We start from the raw sequence: 24,971 nt of genomic DNA on the forward strand, positions 1-24,971 counted from the left end.
TCCAAAATGTTAGTTCTTGGAGAAGATGTGACCCCCTCCCATTGCTGCTTCACCAACTGTAATGGCCCCTTAACTTCGTGGCCATAAACAAGTTCAAAGGGTGAACATCCCAAACTGGGATGTGTGTACAGCCCTGTAGGCAAAGAGCAACTGCTGCAACACCAGGTCCCAATCATTGGAGTGCTTATTCACAAATTTACGTATCATGGCCCACAGAGTTCCATTAAACTTCTTCTCTAGGCCATTTGTTTGATGGTGTTAAGGGGTGGCAATCAAGTGGTTTACCCTGTGAGCTTCCCAAAGATGTCTCATGGTCCCTGTCAGGAAATTAGTTCCCGAATCCATAAGGATGTCTGAGGGCGAACCTACCCTGGCAAAAATGTCTGTCAATGCCTGGCTCACGCTTTTAGCCTGGTGTTGCTTAGAGCTACTGCTTCCAGCCATCGGGTGGCAAAATCCATGAAAGTCAGTATGTACAGCTTTCCTCTGGGTGTCTTCTTAGGGAAAGGACCCAGAATATCCACAGCTACTCGCTGAAAGGGAAGCTCAATGATGCGGACTGGCTGGAGAGGGGCCTTGGCCTGGTCTTGGGGCTTTCCCACGCTCTGGCACACCTCACAAGTCCAGACACAGGTAGAAATGTCCTTGCCATTCCCTCCCAGTGGAATGACTTCCCAAACAGTCTTTGTTCCTATTCACCCCAGCATGGCCACTAGGGTGATCGTGGGCTGAGCTCAAGAGCTTTTCCCTATACTTAGTTGGAACGACCAACTATCTCTGAGGATGTCAGTCCTCCTTGTGCCCACCAGAAGGAGTCTCCTTGTATAAGAGTCCTCCTTCTACAACAAACCTGGACCTATTAGAAGAGCTCAGAGGCAGTGGGTCGCTCCATGCTGCCGTCCAAGCTCCCTTGAGGCTTTCATCTGCTTTCTGCTCTGCCTGGACCTGCTCCCTTGATGCTGGAGACATCAGTTCCTCGCTGGGTTGTGGACTGGGGCTTGGTCCCACTGGAAGTGATATTGGTGATGGGGATGTCTCCGTCGGCTGTGAACCACTCTCCGCTGGTGCAGTAGGTTGTATTTCAGGCTCCGGTTGGGGGCTCAGGATGGGGGACTCTATCCTGGGAAGCAGTGACTCTGAAGAAGATTTGGGCTCATGGGGGATAGTCAGCTGAAGATGAGCTCCCAGTGTGATGTGGTGGCCAAAAGAGCGAATACGATCCTGGGATGCATAAACAGGGGACTCTCAAGTAGGAGTAGAGTAGAAAGGTTGTTCTACTGGTGCAACCAGTGCTCGAATAGTGTGTCCAGTTCTGGTGTCTACAAGTCAAGAAGGATGTTGATAAATTGGAGAGGGTTCAGAGAAGAGCCGCAAGAATGTTTAAAGAATTAGAAATAATGCTCAAGGAGCTCATTCTATTTAGCTTAACAAAAAGAAGATTAAGGGTGACTTGATCACAATCTGTAAGTACTTACATGGGGAACAAATATTTGATAAAGGGCTTTTTAGTCTAGCAGACAAAGGTAAAACATGATCCAATGGCTGGAAGTTGAAGCTAGATAAATTCAGACTGGAAATAAGGTGCAGGTTTTTTTAACAGGGTCATTAACCATTGGAACAGTTTACCAAGGGTCATGGTGGATTCTCCATCACTGACAAGATTGGACTTTTTTCTAAAAGATCTGCTCAAGGAATTACTTTGGGGCAGTTCTATTGCCTGTGCTGTATAGGGGGTCGGACTCGATGATCACATTGTTCCCTTCTGATCTTGGAATCTAGGAATTAGGAATAAACCATTGTGAACAGTTGTGTTCAGATGTGTCTGACAACTTCCATCATGTGTCTTCCCTTCCTCCAGAGATGAAGTGCCTGATGTCTCTGCTGTGCCTTTTATTCTTCACCTTCATCATCACAGGTGGGTTAGGGTCTATCATTCTTCTGTTAATTAACACATCATGATTTTAACTCCAAAACTCTGTTTTTTAAACGCGACCTATGGAATTCCATGGGGAAGGAGGTCTCAGTCCAGTTCCTAGTGGGACAGGTGTCTGCATTACAAATCCCACCATCATAAGTCCCACTCCTGGAAGGAGCTCCATATGCCTGTGGGCTCCTGCACTCTTCCAGATCCCCATTGATTTCAGTGAGGCTCTGAGCAGGCACAGGGGCCTGCTCACATGGAGTTCCTTGTAGGAGCGGGGCCATGGCTGGCAGTAACTGGCCACTTGTTTACAGCCTTGGTAGAACTCCACATTGAATACCCCTCAGGAACATAAAAGTGGTCTCTCCATGCCACAGCAAGGCAAACTGAGAAGTTTGTGTGGGAATCTTGCATTACCCACTGTGAGCTGTGCCTGTTCTGGGAGTGAATAAAGGATCTGAGTCACCAGGGCTGTTGCTTGTCAATAGAACTGAATAAATAATTGGTGCCAAATACTATATTTGATTAATGTCATCTCTTTTTCTATTCCCAAATTGTCTATGAACAGATTGCAATTTTCTTAATTTAATTAATTGTTCAAATTTATGCGCCAGATACTTTCTCTGAATCCTCCTTGGTCAGATACTTTTGTGAGAGCAGTTCAGTTTGTTTTGTTTGTCAAACATAGACCCCGTGATGTTTGTGTTTCCTGTTTGAATGAGCCAGACTCTTGCAATAAGGTTTCTACTGTGTTTGTGTTTATGACTCAAAATCCACATTCCAGGAATATTCTCCAATATTACCTTAAACAAGACATTTCTGGTACTCTCAACTTGCCGGACTCTTCATGGGAAACAAACACAAAAGGAATGAAATAAAAAAAATGTGATCAAAAATAGGAAAATAGTCTAGAGAATTTTTTTTTACAGTTCTCACATAGCTGTACTGCTCAGTATGTCACCCTAATGCCTTAGTGTACTGTAATAGGAGACATACACAACTATGTTTTTTCTCTAGCACTTTTTCTGTCACATCACAGTTCAGGACAATGTAAACCTCCGTTCTCTCTGTTACTCAGACAATGAGCAGACATGACAGATAAAGACATCTTTCTCCTCTGTGTTTCTTGAATTTAAAGCAGGTGCCAGTTCCAGAGAGAACTACTTGTGTGTCCAAGGGTCTTGTGATGAGGGCTGGGTGCAGTACCAAAGTGCCTACTACGGAGCAGTGATGCAACCAAAGCGCTGGCCAAAGCAGAGGTAAGCATCGTATCCTGAGCCATATCCACTGTATGTCTCAAATGTAGAGGGAGAGGGGCACAGAGGGGGTGAGAGAAGTAGAGAAAGAGATTTTATGCTTTGTCAGTCGGCTTTGCCAAGATTCCTGTTGTTGGACTAAAGATGAAAGCGTGACCTCTCTGGTGTCATACTAGACCTTTAAAGTTAGCAAAGAAGACCCTCGCTGTCGCTTTTCACCTTGTCCTTTGGAAACCATTTCCCTCCTGCAGTCTCCTGGTGTGGATGCCTTGTTGTTATACTCCGAACAAACTGGGCCCAAACATCCTCAGGTCAACATATAGGATTAATGTAATGAACCATTCAGTGGCCTACCCTGGTGTAACTTGGTGTAATTCTATGGTAGTGTGGCCTCTCCGTGAGCTTGTATAACTGTGTGCATGCACAACTGCCATTGTCTGGGGATATGGTCTCAGGTGATCTATGTCATCATATGGGAGTGTGGACCCACACAACCTGGGCTATGTGGGATAAAAAAAGCCATAAAAAACCATGGCTTCATGTGACCTTCTAGGGCTTCAGGAAAGCCTGTCATTTGTCTGTGCCCTTAAGTCTCCATGTGAATCCATGCATGAGTGCTGGATTGAGACCATAAGGACCGCAAGCCTTGCCTGACTGTGTGTGATTGTGGCCTCTCTTCTCCTTATGTGACCATGGGTGAGCATGGCCTTATGAGACAAACTGTTCGGTCTCTCCTTGGGGATTTGTTTCAGGCATTTTGCCAGGCATATTTGCAGAATGCCCACTTGGCCTCCATCCACACGGCAGAAGAAAACAACTTTATTTTCATTCTGAGGGGGAAACTCCAGGACTATCACTCTGGGAAAGCTTACTGGATTGGAGCTCATGATTTATTTAAGGTACTAAAAGCACTGCCTTACCCAGCCACCTAAGGAAATACTCCCTGTACCTAACTTTCCAAATTTATATATGTGAATTTGAGGCTGGTGAAAAATGTCAGCCTAAATGTCTATTTATCAACATGCTGGGAAGAAGCAGAGCAAGCTTCCCCCACCCCATTCCTCCTTAGTGTTACCATGCCTTCCTTAGTCATCCATTAGTCAAGCTAGACAGATGCAACTCTTTTAATCTTTCCTTGTAAACCATTCTTCCCAGCCTCTTGATCATTTTAATTATTCTTTCCTTTCTTTTCTTCTGTTTGTCAAAATATTTCTAAGAATGAGGTCCCCAGAACTGCAAAGAGCCATTTAGACAAGGACGGTTACCTCCCTGTTCTACAATATGATGGTTCTCCATACATAGCCCAAACGTGGACAGGCTCTTTTTGTAGTTGTATCGCCTGGCAAACTCATGCCTAATTTACTGGCCACTATCACCCCTTGCTATTAGTTACTGCGTCTCAGGCTTTTCACTCCCAGTGACTATCTCTGTTTCTAATAGGTTTGTCCCCACTTATATGACATGTATTTTTCCAAGTTGAATCCTGGAAGGGAGCTTAGTATCATCTGAACATTTAATCTACTATTAATTATTATTATTTAAGATCTTAATGAAGACCTTAAGCAAGGGTGAAGATCTTAAGCAAGAATGAAGATCTTAAGCAAGACCTGGTTCCAAAAACTGCTTCCAATACCCTACCATATACTTCTCCCTTTCCCAATACATTATTGTTAACCTTTGTTTTTGGACCAGCAGCCAGTTTTCAGTTCATATTAGTAATACCAATTAATAATAATGTGTATAGCATTTTGCTTTCAAAAGTGTTTTACAAACATTAATTAATGCTTTTATCCAAGCCAATCTGAATGAATTTTTAGTAAGATTTTATGAGACACCACATCTGATGCGTTATTGAAATCCACACACGCTGCATTCCCATCTCTCACTAATTTTGTACTGCTAGATTTCTAAATTTTTGTAATTCTTAAGTCAATTAGAAATTGTAGTTGACTTTTAATTCTTAACTTTGTATGTCCTACTTTTTTATGGCTTGATTGATGAGAGCAACCATAACTCATTTGAACAACATATTTTGTTTCTGAATATTTCATAAACTTTCCAGTGCTGCCTATGGCTCATGATTCCATTACCCATTAGCAACCCAACTTTGCCCAACAAATGTGTCTCCTGTTGACTTCAGTAGCAGGCATGCTTGTGTAACTGGGCACAGAACGGGGAGCTGTGCATATTCAGAGATTTTTTTTCCCCTCATTATTTGTCCAAAACTGTCAGCTTCCTTTCCTCTTGTCATTAGCTAACCAGAGAGCCACTCTCAATTCTATCAAGGAAAGAGGAGATGCCCAAAGTTATCTTCCCTTAAAGAATAGTTCTTGAGTGAACTGAGTTTTAAATGCAGCCTGTTCAGGGCATGGTGTGAGCATATGAGAGGAGACATGGGGTCAGAACTGAGCAGGGATCTGCATCAGTCTACTCACACCAGAACCATCACCTCGGTGTCAGAGCATCAGATACATCTATTGCATTGAAGGTCCCTCTCCCCTTCCTGGTGCTGTAGGACTTCTTGAATTTTGGTTTGGTTTGAAATACATTATGCTGGGGGAGTTACTGAGGGAAAGCAAAGTCAAAGAAATGGGGTTTACATTTCATTCCAAAGCACTGAGGTCCATGGTCACTCTGATCTCTTCCTGGAGCAAGACCCATAGTCATGGGCTAGCCCTGTCAAGCACTCTTTATTATTGTTGATCATCTAAAACGTTTTCATCCCATCTACTTCCGGTGCCATCATGTGGAATGATTATTCTGCTGGATTTGCTTTCACCTTTATCTGCAAATACAACCTGCTGAACAGGTAAACCTGCAGTGACTGGGACATGGGTGGTCAGGCCTAGTAGTGAGGGCAGGAGTCAATTCTAGTCATCAGAGCCAAAGGTCAGATCCAAAAACAGCATCAGAGACAGAATTAGATGCCAAGCCAGGGGTCAGAGCTGGAGACAGTGTCACGAGTAAGGCGTAGGAGAAGAGACCTGGAGTAAGGCAGGACAGCAGGAACTGGGAATAGATGGGAGTCTGTGACAGGAGGACAGGAACCAAGAGCAGGCAGGAATCAGGTGAGTAGAAACAGTCAGCCAGAGAATCCTCTAGTTGCTCAGAGAACTTCCTGTGGAACTTCCTGGTTTATATAGAGCTCCACAGCTAATCAGGGGTGCTGGACGGTGGGGGAGGGATAGCTCAATGGTTTGAGCATTGGCCTGCTAAACCCAGGGTTGTGAGCTCAACCCTTGAGGGGGCCATTTAGGGATGTGGGGGCAAAAATTGGGGATTGGTCCTGCTTTGAGCAGGGAGTTGGACTAGATGACCTCCTGAGGTCCCTTCCAACCCCGATATTCTATAATTCTATGATGTTTCCTCCAATCAGGAGCTTCAGGGGCGGGGCCCTCTGTGACCTAGCACTTCATTGATTCCCTTCTCTGGTTACTCAAGTGAGCTGCTGGGTGTTGGTCGTGGTCTGAGCACAGCCTGGGGCCTCATGGGCCCAGGTTCAAGGCCCATGAGCTCTCACTTCACTGATGGCAGCACCAGAGCTGGCAAATGGCTTGGGAGTGAGCCACATTGACAGCCTGGAGAATTAGGCCCCATGTTTCTCCTTCCTGCTTCTGCTCCTTGCCTCATCTCTGACCCTAAAGCACCTCTGAGAGGGGTAGGAGGATAGTTTGGTCTTTGTGGCCCATCAGCCCTCTGTCTTTCTGCAGAGACTGTCCCCAAAGGAAGTACTTAATCCTGTTGTGGCAGTTTGTGTAATACAGGCAGGAGGCCACAAGGAAAAGGACTAAGACCAACAACTCATTTCACACTGGACACCGAACAACCACCAAATGATAACAAAATTGGTCACAGACCAGATCTGAACTGGTGGCCTCAGTGTGAAAGACTTGGCCTCTCATTTCTGTTGCCCCAAGTTGCTCAAGCCCTGCTCTGAACCCTCTTGTGTTTGGACAGCGATATGTCTGTGTAGTACATTGTGATAACCATATGGTGCGTCTCACACAACTGAGTTCATGCAACTCCAGCTTTGGCAACATCAGCCGCTAATTCAATGTGGAGAAGAAGTGCCAGCCCTCTTCCTGTGTTGAGGCTGCGGGATTCCGTGTATCTTCTGCCTGTACCTGCACAGATTCCCTTCACCCACACTCCACACATAATGGATAGGGCCAATCACCACTCATCCCTTGCAAATAAGTATGGACAGTCAGCCCCATTCACAAACACACGCACACACAGAGAGCTATATTGGGAATAACCCTCCCCACCTACATATACTAGAACATAAGAATGGCCATAGTGGGTCAGACCAAAGGTCCATCTAGCCCAGTATCCTGTCTTCCAACAGTGGCCAATGCCAGGTGCCCCAGAGGGAAGGAGCAGAACAGGTAATCATCAAGTGATGCATCCCCTGTTGCCCATTCCCAGCTTTTGGCAAACAGAGACTAGGGACACCATCCCTGCCCATCCTGGCTAATAGCCATTGATGGACCTATCCTCCATGAACTTAGCTAAGTCTTTTTTGAACCCTGTTATAGTCTTGGCCTTCACAACATCCTCTGGCAAGGAGTTCCACGGGTTGACTGTGCGTTGTATGAAAAAATACTTCCTTTTGTTTGTTTTAAACCTACTACCTATTAATTTCATTTAATGACCCCTAGGCTTTGTGTTATGAGAAGGAGTAAAGAACACTTCCTTATTTACTTTCTCCACACCAGTCATGATTTTATAGCCCTCTATCATATCCCCCCTTAGTTGGCTTTTTTCCAAACTGAAATATCCCAGTCTTATTAATCTCTCCTCAAATGGAAGCCGTTCCATACACCTAATAGTTTTTGTTGCCCTTTTCTGAACCTTTTCCAAGTCTGATATATCTTTTTTGAGATGGGGTGACCACATCTGCATGCGGTATTCAAGATGTGGGTGTACCATGGATTTATATAGAGGCAATATGATATTTTCTGTCTTATTATCTATCCCTTTCTTAATGATTCCCAACTAGATGTGAAGAATCACCTCTGGCAATGGAGCTTGACATTCAACAGCAGAGAGCTTTGTCCTGAGCTGGAATGGAGGCTGATCTCCATCAGGGGATTTAGGGGACCAAAGTCCTTTGGACCCATGGCCAAGGCCCCTTGAAATGAGAATCCCAAATTTTTTGGTGGACTGAAATTCAGATGAAATTTAAAATCCCACTAACATCTGGAGAACTCAGATCTCCTGAGTCCCAGGTAGTACCTCAGCCATAAATTTCAAAGGTGCACATCTTATTAAGTTACTTTTAACCAAAAATAAACTGCCCCTTGACCGCGCCATTGTCCACATGCCCCAGCCAGTCTGTGCCCCCACAGCTAACCAAGCGTTCCATTCTTATTCTGCTCTGCCCGGCCCAGACACAGAGAGATGCTCCATCCCCACCCAAAAAGGGTGAAAAATAAAAGGTCTCTGAGATGATGCCTGTGCAGCTGAACTCTATAAAGACAATGGCATCTCCTGTCCCAGGCAGTCCTATGGGCTGGACATTTTATTTTCCAAAACCCACTTAAAAGAAGCCATGCCTCATTCTGACCAGCTGGCCTAGCTGAGTCCCATGTGGGTTATTGAAAATGAAAAAGAATTCAAAGCACGTTGAGTTTACCAGCGTAGATGGCCATTAATTAAGCTTCTCAATCCTGTGGAGATGGGATACAAAGAGATCGCTTCCCCCCACACCCCGCCCCGGCCTCGGACACAACAGCTGGTTGACTGGGCAGGACATGAAGAATCCTATAGCCAATGGAAATCTCAGCATACATGGAATGGAATTTGCAGCGCTGGGCTTGGCCAGGACGCCACGGTGGATCCCTGAATCCCCAGTTCCTACAAACAATGTGCCTCGATCTTTATTAACTGCATGTGCCTGGGAATTGTTGTTTCCAAAAATGTGTGAATGCTTGAAAATTGTCAGCATGGAGGTGACAATCTAATTGTCCCCCATGGGGAGATGTTTCACCCCCTCACACATCTCTGGGGAGCAGCAGGGGCTGGCGAACAGCAACACATCGCCATGTCAGCCGCGCCAGTTACTAACTCTCCAACATGTTCCAGCACGGCATCCTGTCACAGGGACTCAGAGCACTTTACCAAGGAAGGCCAAAGGGTCCGTATTATTAGCTCCATTTCACAGAGAGGAAAACTGAAACAGAGAGAAAAGGGACCCACCCAAAGACTGAATCAACAGCAGAGCCAGGAATAGAACCCAGGAGTTCTAGCTCCTAGGCCCTTGCTCTAACCATTAGACCATCCTGCTTCTCTGGACAGCTGCATGTCTTGTTCTGAAACCAATAACCAAGCAACAGAGGATCCAGATGGGGCTGGCTGAGCAGATCAAAACTCAGCTCAGCTGGGACTTTCATGTCTCTGACTGACCTCATCCCAGGACACAATGCAACAATGCTGTGATTTCAGCAGCTTATGCACAATTGCTGCCTAGAAACCACAACACATATTGGCCCCAGATAGCTACACAGACTGGTGAATGCAGGGAAGATGGTGCACAGTCATTCAAGGACCAGACTGAGACCACAGGGAGTCATGCATGAAGAGAAAAAGACCAGCAGGAGCACACAGTGAGAAGAACAGGATCACAAGGGATTGCATAGTGAGGAGGTCACAGTTCCTGAGGTAACAGCACCTCTGACCCCATCCTGGCCTCCTTGAGGGCACCCTGCTCAGGACTTAGGCCTCTAGCTGTCACCTATCTTAGGGTGGGAAGCTGCATTCCTCTCCTTCCAGACCAAGGATTTAGACTGTAATTCCTCCTGCTCTTCATTGTGATTACCTTAGCAAGCCTGAGGTTAGTTCAGAGCCTGCCATCCTGCTGCTTCCAAGGCAATGACAGGGTTAACCAGTGACCAGCCAGCCTTTATACAGCAGAGTATTTATTCAGAACAAAAACATTACAGACAACACATCTTTGGATAACAAAAAACAGCTTATGAGCCGGAGCCTGCCTCTCGTACCAGGTGTCACCCCTCTTCTGCATGGAGACCCAGCCCTTCCAACCCTTTCAGCAGGGTCTGTCCCTCTGGGGCACAGTGTCATGTCAGTTCTTGGCTGCAGTAAGTGACCCCTCTCCATGTCAAGCTGCCACTTTATACAAGTCTCAGTTCTCTGTCTGCTGGGCTTCTTGAACTCAGTCAAAACCAGGATATGGAATCCTCCCCACGCCCATGGTGTTACTTCTGCAGACTGAGATCTAGAGACTTAGAGATCTGCCGTAATTACTCACCCCCACCCCATAACATTAGCTCCTGATAGTTCATTCATGGTTTAGGTGACTTCCACCTAGACACTGCATTGCTTGTCTTGTTTCCAGAAAAGAAATTAACCCTGTCCCTCCTAGTGGGTAACAATACAAGGGGAGAGGGGAAACTGACTCATACCTATTTTTCCATAAAAATGAAAAGGAGTACTTGTGGCACCTTAGAGACTAACCAATTTATTTGAGCATAAGCTTTTGTGAGCTACAGCTCACTTCATCAGATGCATACTGTGGAAAGTATCGAAGATCTTTTATACACACAAAGCATGAAAAAATGGGTGTTTACCACTACAAAATGTTTTCTCTCCTCCCACCCCACTCTCCTGCTGGTAATAGCTTATCTAAAGTGATCACTCTCCTTACAATGTGTATGATAATCAAGTTGGGCCATTTCCAGCACAAATCCAGGTTTTCTCCTTCTTCCACCGCCCAACGGGCTTTGTTGCAAGGATAGGTTCCTGGGTTAGTGGTTCTGTTGTATGGTATGTGGTTGCTGGTGAGTATTTGCTTCAGGATGGGGGGCTGTCTGTAGGCAAGGACTGGCCTGCCTCCCAAGATTTGTGAGAGTGATGGGTCATCCTTCAGGATAGGTTGTAGATCCTTAATAATGCGTTGGAGGGGTTTTAGTTGGGGGCTGAAGGTGATGGCTAGTGGCGTTCTGTTATTTTCTTTGTTAGGCCTGTCCTGTAGTAGGTGACTTCTGGGAACTCTTCTGCCTCTATCAATCTGTTTCTTCACTTCTGCAGGTGGGTATTGTAGTTGTATTGCAACAAAGCCCGTTGCCAACTGTGTCCTCATATCTAATCAGGGGACACCATCACAGGGCCTAATAACATCAGCCACACTATCAGAGGCTCGTTCACCTGCACATCCACCAATGTGATATATGCCATCATGTGCCAGCAATGCCCCTCTGCCATGTACATTGGTCAAACTGGACAGTCTCTACATAAAAGAATAAATGGACACAAATCAGATGTCAAGAATTATAACATTCATAAACCAGTCGGAGACACTTCAATCTCTCTGGTCACGCGATTACAGACATGAAAGTTGTGATATTACAACAAAAAAACTTCAAATCCAGACTCCAGCGAGAGACTGCTGAATTGGAATTCATTTGCAAATTGGATACAATTAACTTAGGCTTGAATAGAGACTGGGAGTGGCTAAGTCATAATGCAAGGTAACCTATTTCCCCTTGTTTTTTCCTACCCCCCCCCCCCCCCGCCCCTCAGACGTTCTTGTTAAACCCTGGATTTGTGCTGGAAATGGCCCACCTTGATTATCATGCACATTGTAAGGAGAGTGATCACTTTAGATAAGCTATTACCAACAGGAGAGTGGGTTTGTGTGTGTGGGGGGGGAGAAAACCTGGATTTGTGCTGGAAATGGCCCAACTTGATTATCATACACATTGTAAGGAGAGTGATCATTTTAGATAAGCTATTACCAGCAGGAGAGTGGGGTGGGGGGAGAGAAAACCTTTTGTAGTGGTAAATGCCCATTTTTTCATGCTTTGTGTGTATAAAAGATCTTCGATACTTTCCACAGTATGCATCCAATGAAGTGAGCTATAGCTCACGAAAGCTTATGCTCAAATAAATTGGTTAGTCTCTAAGGTGCCACAAGTACTCCTTTTCTTTTTGCGAATACAGACTAACACGGCTGCTACTCTGAAACCTTCCATAAAAATGTATCAGAAGGTTCCCAGTTCTTCAAATGCAGTGTGAAGGGAACCAGGGTGGGTACAAAGTTTCCTTGTGTGTGCCCAGGGACCTTCTCCTGCAGTTTGTTCCCAGCCCTGGGTGTCCCCTTACAGCTATGTGGGCAGCCATCTGGATCATAACGAAGAAGATGGTTCCATGGGCAGGCAGGCTCCAAATGATGTCCCTGTTTATCCATAATCAGAACAGGATCAGAGGTGGGTTAAAATTGGGACATACGTCTTGTGTCAGGTGGAGGGAGGCTTCTAGGACATGCAGAAGGTCATTGCACTAGTGCATTGGGGATCCAGCTGGTACTGCCCCTAGTTTGTTACTGGGGGAAAGCTCTGCTGTTTGCCCCGTTCCCTCCTCCTTGTTGCACTACTCAAAGCCCCCACAAAGCAAAACCACTGCTCCTAGTAGGGGGAGGTGCAACAGCGTCTCTCCTCGACTTTCACCAGGTGTCACTCACCACAGGGCTAGAAATGCTCAAGGAACCTCAGGATCTGACCTGAAGTTTGGATCCGTGTCCCTCCTTGCTGGTTAAAAGTGGGATTTTCAAAAGAGCCCATGTGAATTAGGAGTGCAAGGCTCTTCAAAAGGGAATGGAATTCAGGCTCCCAATATACCAGGTGCTCTTGAAAATCCCACCTTCAATCCAGTGGAAAGGCACTGGGTCCATGAAACGTGCCTCCTCAGTGGATGGTGGGTGCCAGTATCTCTTAAACAATCAGTCATAAGGCCTTTGCTCAAAAAGCTTCCTTGACACCAGCACTCTCCTATCACCTTCTCTCTCACCTTCCTGTTCTGGGGAAGGGTTTGGCAAACTAGCTTTGGCAACACTTAGAGTCCTCAGATTCCCTGTGTCATGTTCTTGTGCACCAGACATGGGCTGGTCACAGAGCTCACACTAGATGTGTTCATCAAAAGATCTCTTAACGCTCTGCCAGGTATAGCGGATCTTAAATAAGGTATTTTACACTCAGTGCCACCTAGTGGCTGAACAGTGTAATACAGTTTTACATTCCATTACACCAGGGATCTCAAACTCGAATCACCACGAGAGCCACATGAGGACTAGTACACTGGCCCGAGGGCCGCATCACTGGCACACACTCCCTCCTGCCCCTGACCCTGCCCCCATTCCAACCCCTTCCCCAAAATCCCCACCCCAACTCCGTCCCCTCCCTACCCCTATTCCAACCCCTTCCCCAAATCCCTGCCCCTGCCCCGCCTCCTCCCCTGAGCGCGCGGCTCCCCGCTCCTTCCCCCTCCCTCCTGGAAAGTGCTAAGCACCGCCAAACAGCTGTTTGGTGGCAGGAAGCGCCTGGAGATGAGCGGGGACTCGACGCGTTGGGGGGAGGGAGAGCGAGGAGGAGGGGAGCTTGGCGGCAGGCAGGAAATAACCCTGTGGGCCTTGTGTTTGAGACTCCTGCATTACACCCTGGATCCCCTGCAGTCTGATTTTAGACTTGGCCTCACTGATCTTGGTGATGGGCAAAGATCACTTCCATGTCAATTCTTTTATGGCCTGATCCAAACCCCATTAAAGTCAACAAGAGTCTTTCCATTGACTTCCTCCAGCTTTGGATCAGGCCCTTAAAACTGTCGGCTGCCTTTGATCCCACTGGCCACAAAGCAACATTTCTGTGAACCCAGGAGGGGGGTAGAGGAAGTCACCATTGAGCACTGCTGCTATTTCCTCCCCTCCTCAGGGTGTAGTGATGGGTGCCAGCTCTTCTGACTCAAGGGCACTCTTGTGTGGGGCTGAACTCTGCCACCTCTCCTGTTCAATATACATGCAAGGCATCTCGGGGGGGAGAGTGCCCTCAGTGTGTGCCCACAGGCTGTGTGTTAAAAACAGACTTCTTACAGGAAAAGCCTAAGATGTGGTTTCTGAAAGCATAACATGAATTGGTAACTACGGTACAAATGAACTCTTCCCCTCACGTCAGAAAGACAGGCTAATGACAAAGCCTAATGCAGTACTGCCAACTCTCATGATTTTATCACAGTCTCTTGGTGCTTTCATAAAGCCCCAGTTCCTGAAGTTGTGTCATTATGTGAGAATCTCAGCTTTCTTGGGGGGTTTTAAGCACCAGCTGACTCGGCCTCACAGGGCTCTGGCTGTGGAGCTCTTTCATTGCTGTGTAAACTTTGGGCTCAGGCTGGAGCCTGGGAAGGTCCCAGAGCTTGAGCTCCAGCCCAGACCCAGAAGTCTACACTGGAATGAAACAGCTCCGCAGCCAGAGCCCTGCAAGCCTGTGTCAGCTGGCACATGCCAGCAGCAGGTGTCTAGTTGCCGTGTAGACATGCCCTGAAAGATTCAAAAACCAGAAGAAAAATAAAAAGAACCCAACATTTACTATTGTTTTAACAATCTCATGAATTTTAGGCCAATCACATGATTATTTATTGAGCATGTGCATAGTCATCTAGCCAAGCAATGGCATCTTCAGGGGCATGAAGCAGTTCTTCTAGGCCACCGCTGAACCTAGTGAGCAGGCATTCGTGGACAATATGTGTCATTGTCTGTGTTGCACCACAGCTGCACAGAGGGCATTGAGGAGGCTGTTCGACAGGGCTTTCCCTGCCCCACCCTGGCTGAGAAGTGGCTTGAGTGAAGCAGAACCTTCTGGGCTGAATCTGGAACTGGGCATGCAAAGAGGGGTCTGTGCCTGGTTGGAAGCTGTGAGAGAATCCTGTGTGAAAAGCCAGTTTGTAAATGGTTTAACAGGGGAACTTCATAACCTGGTGGTGAAGGAAGATAACATACTGGATCAAGCTCTGGAGCAGATTACATGCAGAGTTCAAAATGTGGAAGCAGAAATTGGGGGTTCCTTAAAGATATCAGCTGTTAATTCCCAGCCTTGCGGTGATTCCTTTGTACCTGATGCAGCACTTCAAGAAATGATTGCTACTGTCACAGTTTACGGGTTAACTGCACTTTTGTCCCCCAACTCGCTCCCTTCATTACAAGTTCATGTCACGTTTCAGATCAGGAAGAACAACCTGGCACAGTTCATCTGTTTCTGTATGTAGCAGGTGTGGCCCAACCATGGCTCACGAGCCGTATGCAGTTCTTTTACAGTTAAATTACAGCTGTCAGCGCCCCCAGCCCACTCTCTACCTAACAGACTGACGGAGGGAAGCTTGGGGCTACTGCCCTGGGGTGGGCTGGTGGGGTTAGGGTCTTCTGCCCAGCAGGGAAGGGGGTCTCAGGGCTTCAGCGGGAATAGGGCTGAAGCCCCAAGCCCCGGCATGTGCACCTGGCTCTCATACTTCTCAAGATTATTGTATGTGGCCCAGAAGGTGAGTACATTTGGGCACCCCGGTATATAGCTTACACATTTGATCTCTGGCCTCCTGAAAAAGCATAATTTTTGTATAATCAAATAAAAACTTTGATCCATTTGTTTCTCTTAAACTGTATGTTTATACTTGGAAGGATTAGATTTTTATTGGTGAATGTTGGTAAACATTGATTTCACCGAACACTCACAACTGCTATAAAAATATTGCCATTGATAATAGAAATATACAGCTAAACAAAATAAGAAAAACGCTGCTTGAGAACTGAGAGTCAAAATCGAGTGGTTTTGAATTTTGAATTAGGCTCATTACAAATGGACGAATGAATGAACAGTGACAAGTACAATTTGTTGATTTGATTTTTACTGTGTAGCCTTTGACAGGTGAAGTTGATCATTTGCATTAATCGTTTATAAAACTTTAACTTTTTGAATCTCAACGTCTCTTGTCATTAAATAATTGCCTGACTCGCTCACAATGTCACACATCTGTGAAAACTGAATTGATAAAAATCTAAAAAAATAGTTAAAATACACATCAATATTATCCGTCAGAATTATAAACAAATTAAAATCAAATTCTGCCAAGACTCAGTAAGTTGTGTGGTCATCCGTACACAGTCTGTGTAACCATTTGACTTAAAGATTCTCTTGTAATGGTCAGTGAAAAATTGTCTGCAGTCAAAGACAAAATTATAATTATTTTTAAAAATCAAAAGGCAGACACCAGAGAAGAAATCTGCCATTCACTGAAAACTACTGCTGGAGGAAGAAAAGCAGCTTACTGAATAAACTCAACATTGAAACAGCGGGCAACCATCCCTAGATTAAATCAAATAGGGTTTATTAAAATTAAATTATTTTTTAAAATTTCAATAAAATGTATATCAAAAACTAATTTTGTGTTACAAAAATATTAACTACAATATTGTCAAATCAATTTAGTTGAAAAGGCTGGTTTGAAACAAGTTGGAGCCCCAATATAATAACTTACACCCCACTACCACCGATACTGCCTGAGATCGGCAGGAGTACATCCATGTTCCTTCACACCACCTACGATCCAGAAAAAATAAATCCCACTGCTGCAGATATTCGGAGGGGCACAGAACAAGATATAAGCATGAACGGAGGTGGGGATATCAAATTTAAGATTTTAATTTTTTTTCAGAATTTTAAAGATGACTGAATCTCACTGCACCTCCATCCCCAGACACCCTGTCAGGGCTGATTCCCCACTCTGGCACTTCGAAGGCAGAAGGTGGGGGCCCACAAGGATTTTAAAAATTAATACTGGCCACTCCAGGCTTGTATTAAACTCCCAAGGTCACAGCTTCTCTCTGAACTTGGATGGGTAGATGCTGCCACCACCCAAGTGCAACCCCTTCCCCCTCCCCTCCCCCTTGCCCCCCCACCTTTTGAGAACCCAGGAAGGAACACTTGAAAATTCCTTCCTGTGGGGTACCCTCAAGCCCTTTCACCCCCCCCCTTCCAAACAAAGGAAATCAGCTGTTGCCACCAGCTAATTAAACAACATATGCACAAACCTCTTCGGCACACAAAAATCCAATCCTGCTCTTTAAAAAGGTAAATTTTATTAAACCCAAAAAGAAAGGGACTACATTTGGAACTTCGGCTTTTTGCTGGATTTAAAAGAAACAATTACAAAAATTAAGCATCAAGATCGCGCTCTTGAGTTTCAGCTTAAAGGTTACAAGCAAAACAAAAGCATCTGGCGTTAGCACAGAGGACTCCGCAAGCCTTACAAAATAAAAGAAATAACCCTAAACCCTAACCCTTTCTAGACATTTCTGATTTACTTACATATCTGGGTTTCAGATCAGTAGGTTCGAGGTTGATGCTGTTTCATACCTGGTTTTAAAGCTGCTTACAGCATTGCTACTCTGTGCCTCAGCTCTCCCTCTCTGGAGAACCACAACACACAGACAAAGAGAAGGTTTTTTCCCATTTTAAAAAGTTCTAGCCCTCCCGTTGGCTTTTTTGGTCAGGTGCCCACTCCTTTCCTTTTACCTGTGGGCTTGTTAACCCTTTACAGGTAAAGCAAGTAGAGAACAGCTACTAACAGGGGTTTTATAGCTAACTGGCTGGCTGGGTGTCCATAAAAGGGAGCGACCCACTCCCTTCATTTATCACATGCCCCCCAAATCACAGATGGTGCTGGCCAGCCTGGTTCAGGTCGGGTCCACACCAGCTGGGATTTCTTCCTGGAGGTTTAGGAAACAGAGTTAATAAGATACTTGCACCTCTAATTTTACGAATAATTACATGAAGAACTAAACAGTATTTTTCACATTTCAAGGACGACAAAGACTTAGAATACAGGGACATTTTTACCTGACTGATTCTGGGAAACCTTCCCGGGAGAGTGCATCAGCCACTTTGTTAGAGGCTCCTGAAATGTGTTGTATTTCAAAATCAAAGTCTTGAAGAGCTAAACTCCACCAAAGACATTTTTTGTTAGTCTCTTTGACTGTGTGAAGCCACTTCAGTGCACCATGGTCAGTCTGCAGGTGGAAACGCCGTCCCCCAATGTGTGGGCGTAGCTTCTCCACAGCACACACAATGGCGTAACAGTCTTTTTCTGAGACTGACCAGTGGCTTTCCCTCTCAGAAGGCTTTTTTGCTGAGAAACATGACAGGCTGGAATTGTTGATCTCGTCCTTCCTGCATTAAAACTGTTACCTGCACACATTAGGGCATCCCACTTTTTCCCAGTCCATTGGGCTCCAGGCCTAACCCGGTTAATTTAAGCACCCTCACCTTTTCCCAATTCGTAGGGCTCCAGGCGAAAAGCTCCTACCCTTACCCAATCCGTAGGGCTCAGGGCCACCCAGACCCAATTCGTAGGGCTCAGGGTGTAACTAACCTGGTCAATTTAAGTACGCACACCCTTTCCCAGTACGTAGGGCTCCGGGTATATACTACTTCTGCGGGTTTGCAGGACCTTTTACCAGTGAAAGAGCCTTACGCAGTTATATACTACATAACCTCTATTTATTAACAATCACCAAAAACAGACTGCCCACGCTACACATACAGTGCTCACCACTCCCAGTAAGACAGATGAACTTTTCCTGATGGCCAGTCAGGATCAGGTCCATCTGGGGGACTCCAGTTTCTGCATAGTATCATTGGCAGAGTGTTGAGGTCTGGCAGCTCTGATCTTTGGGGCTGCATCCTAGAGTTGGTTCCCAAAGAACTTCCTTTTGGACCCCAGTTTATATAGTGAAATTTGAGTTCTTTTTGGCTATACCTTAACCAATCATTATACTAACATTTTACGAACCAATCCTAACATAGTGTAACAAAATTATTTAACCAATCCTACCCCACCACCTTAATTTACACGTAGCAAAATTAATTATGTAACAGACAGAAACAATTAAAGAACCAGACAGAGACCACACAGATAAACAATAGGGAAATGGGGACCATAATGACAAAACAATAAAGAAATCAGGATTTCACAATCACAACTCTCGATAAGTGATTTCTTGACAGACAGAATGCCATCAAACTAAGTTTTCTTTAACCATCTTAAGATGTGTTTCTTTATCTGGTGATAGTGGGTGCCAATAGGATGGGGGTCTCCTTTTAAACAGCCTGATACTACATTGGTTTAATGTAATGTAGATGGAATGTAAGGATGTGACTTCCTGCTTCTCAGCTAATGGCTGCTGCTTGGCTGCTCTTTTAATCTGGCTGCAGATGAAGGCCTTTGGCCTTACAATATGACTACAGGAGAAGGCCTTATCCTTACAGTCCCCTTCTTAATGACACTTTTACCAAAGCCATCATTACTATTCCAGGAGTCCAATACTCAGACCTGCTGAGCTTGGGCTTGCCTCCTGGGTATAATTAACAAGGGCCTTATTTGACTTTGCATGCCAGCTTCCTGTAGTCTTCGAACAGTTCTCTTCATCCAGCAAGCCAAAGCTACTATGCTTACTAATAAAGCCAATTGGATTCCAATGATCACCACAATGGGGTGAACCATTATATTTAGCATACCAGTTGCAGAAGGTGACCACCCTAATAGTGTTTTCCACCAAGAGTGATGTCCTGCATCTGCAATAGTTTTCAGCATTTCACTGATTTTTGCATTATCGCATTATCGCACTGAGGATACCTCTTCAGGGGAGGGAACTCCAGTTCTTAGGAAGAGGCCTTTAGGACCTCTCTCCTACATGTACCATCACCATGGGCTCCTCCCAGCACTACACATAAGTCTATCTAGATGTCTTGAGAGATCTGCAACCTTCACACCAGGCAGGCAAGTCACAACATCATCTGGAAGGAGGGTCCCAACTATGGGATCATTTCCCTCTGCTCCAGTTGGATGTTCTCCTTCCCTGAGACTTTCATCCCCCTCAACAGCACAGAGGCTGTCAGACCAGGGGTGGGACCATTCTACGGTGTCCTGGGAAGTCTCATCTATGTACCTTTCTGTCTCCCTCAGCTCCTTCAGTTCAGCCACTCTGGTCTCCAAAGCCCGTACACGGTCTCTGAGAGCCAGAAGCTCCTTGCACCGAATGTACACATACGCCACCTGCCCATAGGGCAGGTAATCATACATGCTGCATTGGGTGCAATAAACTGGATAGCTCCCACTCTGTTGCTGGACTTCTGCCTGCATTATCTTTTTACTCCTGAAGCTCGTTCCTTTGCTGTTGCTTTATATATAACAGTGGTGTTTGGCTTTAAGCTTAAAGAACGTTAAGTGTATCTAGTGCCCGCCCCCCGCCCCACATTCCCCTCACAACTCTCTCGCAAAACTCCCCTATTAGTTGCTCCTGGTCGCTAGCTCCTCTGGTCGATTAGGAGTGGCTTTTTAAATGCCCCGGTCTTCCTGATTAGCCACGCCTGCTGGTTAAGGATTGATGGGTGCTAAAGGGCTTAGGGATCAAAGCCTCGTTAAGAAGCTCTCAGCCATGCCTAGCAGGCCGCTAGGCTCAGCACACACATGGTCAGCACACAGTCCCCCAAACAAACAGACCACACGGTATATTTCAGTCAAGCAACAAGCACATCACAAACACAAACACACACACTACAGACAACAAACTTACCCCCAGGGTCACATAATTGCTCCTCCTTCACCTGGAGAACTCCCTCCCAAACCTCCCCTGTTAGCCGCTCCTGTTCTCTAGCTTTCTGACCTCATCATGTGACTCCAGGAGCCGGGGCTCAAGGCACAAGCCAACAGGGTTTATGCTTTAATCTGGCCCAGCTCCTTGGAATACTTAACATAGAGAACAGCTGTATACTCATTTAGCATTGAGTTCTAAATCAAATCACACAGGGCCACTGTCATCCCAAAGGGCTTGCCTGGGGGTCACCTTGGTGACTATGGCGGGTAACAGTTGAATTGCTTGTGGTAGGTGTAGGCTCTCTGGTGAGTGACTGGGGGGTGTATGTGATGAAAACAAATTCTGCATGTAGTTGCATGGCTTTATTCGCTTTTTTTGTAGTTTTGAGCTGGATGTTGGTTCTGAGTAACTCTGTTTGCAACCAAGTTTTTATGTGTTTGAATCAATACATGATTCCACATTGTTATTTTCTCCACTAAAGGGTCTATATCCTGGAAAGCAAGAACTCTGAGAAGGACTCAGGCATCATTGTCGATAATCAGCTGTGCACCAGCTCCCAGCGCAAGGCATTGTGTTAGCCCCTTTTGCCATACGCCTCATGTACGGCTGGGTCAGACACAAAGCAGAATGAGATCCAAAAGCGTGGGGGGGAACGACAGTTAAATTCAAATTGAAAATACGGTGCAACTTTTTAACAGTGAGAATAATTAGCCACTGAGCCATTACGTCTTTCCAAAAGACCTGTGTTAGTTCAGTGTTTCTCCAGGGGACCACAAAAGGCAATGGCTGCAGGGCATAGCAAATGTTATTACAACCTTTAACAAAGACAGTCTTGCTCCCCACTCATCCTGACATTTCAAGGTGAAATATTCTCTGCCAACCTCTCAAAACACACACACACAAATAAACTCTATGAGCGTAACAGTATTAGCCCTGACACATTGTTTATTCTTCCTTTTCCCAAATATGAGGGGTTGCCAAGAATTCTGGCTTTGAAGAAAGGGGTCTTCTCCCTGAATAGCTTGAGAAACACTGAGTTAGTTCCACCCCAAGTTACTGTCCCTCCACTGAAGCAATTGCTGGGAGAAATTCTGTGGCCTCTGTCACACAGCAGGTCAGACCAGAGGATCATAACGGACCCCTCTAGCCTTAAACTCTGTGGGTACAGCTACACAGCAGTGAAAAACCTGCAGCTGACCTGGGGAGGCTGACTTCAGGAAGACTTTTGATACCGTCTCACAAGACCTTCTCATAAACAAACTAGAGAAATGTAGCTGAGACGAACCTACTATAAGCTGTCTGCGCAAGTGGCTGAAAACCCACCCTCAGAGAGTAGCTCTCAGTGGTTCACAGTGAAGCTAGAAGGGCGTATCGAATGTGGTCCCACAGACCCCTGTTCTGGGTTTGGTTCTATTCAATATCCTCAAAAATAATTTGGATAATCACAGAGAGAGTACACTTATAAAGTTTGCAGACAATATCAGGTTGTGAGGGGTTACAAACGCCTTGGAGGATAGGATTGGAATTCAAAATGATCTGGACATACTGGAGAAATGGTCTGAATTAAATCGGATGAAATTCAATAAGGACAAAGGCAAAGGATTATACTTACGAAGGAACAATCAGTTGCATAAATACAAAATGGGAAATAACTGCCTAGGAAGGAGTACTGCAGAAAAAGATTTGGGGGTTCTAGTAGATCACAAACTAAATATGCATCAACAATGTAATACTGTTGGGGGGGGAAGGGATCATTTCGGGATGTATTAGCAAGAGTGTTGTACACAAGACATGAAAAGTAATTCTTCAACTCTACTCGGCACTTATAAGACCGCAACTGGAGTACTGTGTCCAGTTCTGGGCACCACACTTCGGGAAAGATGTGGACAAATTGGAGAAATCCAGAGGAGAGCAACAAAAATGATTAGAAGTCTAGAAAACATGACCTCTGAGGGAAGATTGGAAAAACTGGGTTTCTTTAGTCTGGAGAAGAGAAGACTGAGGGGGAACATGATAACAGAGTTCAAATATGTAAAAGGAGGAAGGTGATACATTGTTTTCCTTAACCACTGAGGACAGGACAAGAAGCAATTAGCTGAAAGTGCAGCACAGGAGATTTAGGTTAGACATTAGAAAACTTCCTAACTGTCAGGGTTGTTAAGCACTGGAACAAATTACCTGGAACCAATTAGGGAGGTGGTGGAATCTCCGACATTGGAGGCTTTTAAGAACAGGTTAGACAAACACCTGCCAGGGATGTTCTACATCAGCAGTTCTCAACTGGGGCTCAGCAGCTCCCTAGGGGGCTGTGAGCCAGTTTCAGGGGGTCCCCAAGCCCCACCACCCCGTGGGGCAGAAGCTCAGAGCCCATGGGTGGAGTTGGGGAGGCAAGGCGGACATTGCCCCACCAAGCTGCAGTGCCTTACCCAGAGCAGGGCAGTCCTGGAGGCAGCCACACGCACTCACACCCACCTTCTCCTCCTCTTCGTCCCCCCCACTCTCCCCTGAGGCCCTATCTCCTGGCCAGGTCAGAGGCTGGAACCCTAAGCCAGATAGTGTGTAACGGCTGCTGCTTTGGTTGGTGCCATGAGCCAGAGAAGAATTAAGGTTTTGCGGGGCCCTGGGCCAGAGCAGGTGGGGTCCCCTCCCCACCCCTTCCGCTTGCAGTGGGCGGGTGTCTCAGTACCAGGGGGCTGCTGCTCTGCTCGAATGGGCCCTGTAACCCTGTGAGCAGAGAGACAAGGAAAGGGAGCGGCCCTGCTCTAGCCTGGCCTCTTGGGAGGGGGTGGCTGGGTCCTGCCAGGGCTTTGCCCAGCAACACCAATCTAGTCCCCTGGTGCTGGTTTCCCGCTGGGGTGGGGGTCACCATCCTCCCCAAGTCCCTACTAAGGGCAAAGCTGCTGGGGCTGGCAATAGGAGGAGGGCTGGACCTGGGCTCCAACAGGGGACGCTACCTGCTGAAACTGCTGCAACATGGGCAGCTGGCGATGGGACGTACCCTCAGTGGAGAGGAGAGGGGACAGGATAGGAGCAGACGCCCAGCAAGGACAGGCGGCCTCCACGCTTGCTACGGCGGGGGACCAGCTGCAAACAACAGAGATGCAATGGGCTGACACTGGATGCTGCAGCTCCACCAGGGTGCAGTTTTAATGTATGCCACTCAGTGTTGGGCAACAAAGAAGAAACATGAGCAAATGATGCACAGAAATTCAAATGTTGAGATGGACAAGTGGCATAAGCAAAAACGTGTATGTTAGAGACATGCTCAAAATAACATCCATAAATGAAAAAAATGAGGGAGCGGAGGCTCAGATGGTTTGGTCATGTACAGCACAGTCCTGACAACTATATGGGTAAGAGAGTCCAACAGATCAAAATTGATGTGGGGAAAAGACGGAGGCTGACCCGACAAGAAGAGATGAGATGTCATAAAGGAAGGCATGTTCGCATGTAGTGTGATAGAGGATGTGGCATTGAACAGAGCACTTTGGAGGGAGAGGATTCGTAGAGTGGACCCCATTTGATGCAATTAACACAAGGAAGAAAAAGAAGAGCCCTTCTTCGTTTGTTGTTGTAATGAGATTTCAGAAAAAGGCAGAACTAATTTGTGGCTCAAATTCTGAAGTGAGGAATGTTCTGTATTCTAAGAGGAACCCAAGGAGTGTGTGTGCGTGCGTGCATGTGTGAGAAAAGGAGAAATTTATGTTAATATAATCCTGGCATCCATGCACTGTAAAACATGGTATTCAATGCTAAGGAAATATTTTTACATACACAAGACAAATTCTAGTACCTGACTGGCTCATTTATCACATGACTGTTTTTAACTAATGTTTGATATTGGTGAGTAATGCTCACCAATCATAGCTCACATGTAAATGTCACCCATCTGGCTGCAAGTGAGATCGGAGAAAATCATCACTTCTGAGCCATTCAGGAAGAAGAGATTATTTGGCAAGTGGTGTCCGTTTGGCTGTTCTTTGTGAGTAGCCCATCATATTTCTTTTTCGGGACACTTAACTTGATCTCCATTATAGGTTAGTTTAAGACGTATTGAAAAATTGGCATGAAAGTGCTCCCTTGTGCTGATACAATATAAATAATGGGACACAGTGAATCAGAGAAATTCTGGAAACAGATATAGAAAGCAATGTATGCCGGCATCCATGTGTACCAACCACCGTGTTAGTTAATATTAGCTCCTGCAAAAGCCGAATTTAACCTCATACCAAGATTATGGAAAATAAGGGACTATAACGCAAATGAAGTGGGAAGAATTGTGACACACAATGTAGCTTGAGACATATCCACTGTGACTTCCTCAGAACTCCTCTACTCTGGGAAATACTCCCCAGGTACTCTC

At 45.8% G+C, this 24,971-nt stretch overlaps 1 long non-coding RNA gene across 1 annotated transcript in view; it reads left to right on the top strand.

Annotated features, from left to right (window-relative positions):
- The window catches only part of LOC311524988, a 59,033-nt gene continuing 34,062 nt past the window's right edge, over positions 1-24,971 (top strand). Inside the window, exons 1-2 of the long non-coding RNA XR_014712654.1 lie at positions 1-1,915; positions 3,060-3,180. This is a non-coding gene — a long non-coding RNA (uncharacterized lncRNA). The remainder of the gene's footprint in view (positions 1,916-3,059; positions 3,181-24,971) is intronic.

The sequence above is a fragment of the Lepidochelys olivacea genome (assembly GCF_965140295.1).
Source record: "Lepidochelys olivacea isolate rLepOli2 genome assembly, chromosome: 1".
Lineage (NCBI taxonomy): Eukaryota > Metazoa > Chordata > Testudines > Cheloniidae > Lepidochelys > Lepidochelys olivacea.